Consider the following 2,531-nt stretch of genomic DNA (forward strand, 5'->3'; position numbering starts at 1 on the left):
TTGGTCTTCAAGGTCATCAATGTCGAGTTCCTCATCATCGTCATGTTGGGACTGGGAGTAAGTGCTCTCGGTATCGGTACTTGGTGGCGTGCTTAGTCCCATAGAGATTTCATTTTCTTCAAGATTTTCTTCCATCGTTTCAATCTCCGTCTCTAAAGATGTCGTGTGTTGAATCCTATCAACGCTATCCAAATAATCCTTCAAACAAATGTAACACTCCACGGACTCCGGGCTTAGTCTTGTCCGACGTACCGAAATGATCATGCCACTAAGAGAAAAAGCAGACTCCGAAGCTACGGTACTAGCTTGGATTGTTAGTGCATCACGTGCGATGCACGCCAAAATCGGAAATTGAGGTTGTTTTTATTTCAAAAAATCTAATAAATCAATTTTTTTCAAAATCTTCAACATCATTTGCGGGACATGCGGCCATAAAATTAGTATGCACATACATATTTAGTTCACCCAAATCGTTATCGAAGTGTCCAAAAGGCAAACCGACTTGAATGACACATTGTGTAGTCATTTGTCGGTTTAAATCGGCATCGTAGGACCATATTTGATCTTGGGTGTCAAGTATCGGTTGGCTTGAATCTCCCCCCAACCTCAACCCTGGGCACATTTTTTTCGGTGTGCCTCTGTAACGTAGAATTTTCTTCCGCCGTAAAGAGAGTTTGACACATTTTGCATTGTGCCTTTCGTTTCCCGGTCGTAAGAACCACCAAGTTGTAGTGATTCCAAATCTTGGACTTTCGTCCGTGTTCGGCGAGAACTTGGACAATTTGTTCGTTTGATGGTTGTTCACCGGCCATTTTGTAAATCGTAAGTAAAAGAGAGAAATAAACGAGAATTGTGAAGTGGAAACGAGAAATTAATACGTAACGAATTCAAAAAATGAAGCGAAAAACCGAGAATTGATAGCGTTTTTTGCGTTTTTGAAGATGAGATGAGTTGGTAACAAACTAGGGAACTCCCATATCCATTTATACATGTTTTGGTAGCTTATAAGATGAAAAAAAGGGTCATAAGGTAGCTTATTCATAACCGCCGGTCCACAACCTGTTACTACAGGTCCCGGTCGGTTCCGGTCCCTCGCCAGTTACGGTTACGGGCCTCCGTCGGTTACAGGCCGGGTCGGACCCATTTGGCCATCTCTATACGACAATAATGAAAGCTGGTATGATTGTCCATTATGATACGTACATACATATTCTAAAATATTTGGGTGTAAAAAATAAAATAAATAAATAAATAAAATATTTAGGGTGCCAATTTTGTTAGAGGTTTGGCTTTGGATGTGGTTTTTTGCTTGGTTGTATGTTGTTAGAGGTTTGGCTTTGGATGTGGTTTCTTTAAATTTTCTCTTGAGGAAACTTGAATTTTTTTTAATTAAAAAATGTTATTTTACAAATAAAATTAGAAAACGATTATAATGCCACCCATTGAAAAAGAATCTACTAATGCATACCATAAACCGGAAATTCTCAATCAATCACAAACAAGGTTTTAAATTACATCATACTTGACGTGTTAGTAAGATGAACCTAAAGTTTTAGGAGGCACAATGTCTTTTATGATCAACTTAATTAATTTTAGCTTAAAATATTAATTAAGAGTATTTTAGGGAATTTATAAATATCATCTCCCATATCTTTTCTTTCTCTTTTTCGGCGAATCTTATTCCGATAAACCTTATGTGAACACAAGATACACACTGTGAAACCTACAAATGATATTTACTGTGATACCTACAATGTGATACCTTTTGTAAAGCAATGAAAATGCACATTATGATACATTTCATAAAACAAAGAAAATACATTGTGATACACGTGAAACATTGTGAACATTATTATTTTTATAATACACTTTGATTCACAAACGTCTTTAAAATACGATGTATATTAGGTAACTAATTTTAATTAAATATTTTTTTCTAAAAAAATTAATTAAATATTTTGATTAGTTATCAAAAATAGAATTACTATATTACCATTTTAGCTTATTAAGAAATATTCTTAAATATACCAAACGAGTGGTTCACATTGTATCTCACAGTTACCACAAACTAATCAGTTCTCCCTTGAATGAACCTCTGTGTGTGTGTGTGTGTGTATATATATATATATATATATAAACATTTTTAATATTACTGACACTACAAAACAAATAACCTTTACCCACAAAAATCATCCAGTAATATTTCCATCGGTGATTACGGACGGATCACCTAGAAAATACTCATGGTTTGGTAAAATCTGATGTTTTTCGAGAAAATACCTACAAATCACCCATAATACCTTGGTAATTTATCACTGATTTGAATTACCCACCAACAATTTGACCACTAATTTTGGTGATGGTTTTGTGACGAATCACCCTTTAGCAACGGATTTTCCCCAAGAAAAAGTCTGGAAGCAAAATCTTCCATTTAGTAGTGTCAGCGAGTCAAACGATTTATTATATTAATTATATACTAAAAATAAAAAAAAAATAAAAGAGTAAGAAAAATCGAATATTCTGTTACAACC

This window comes from Cynara cardunculus (assembly GCF_001531365.2).
Source record: "Cynara cardunculus var. scolymus isolate 2C chromosome LG 1, CcrdV1, whole genome shotgun sequence".
Taxonomy (NCBI): Eukaryota; Viridiplantae; Streptophyta; class Magnoliopsida; order Asterales; family Asteraceae; genus Cynara; species Cynara cardunculus.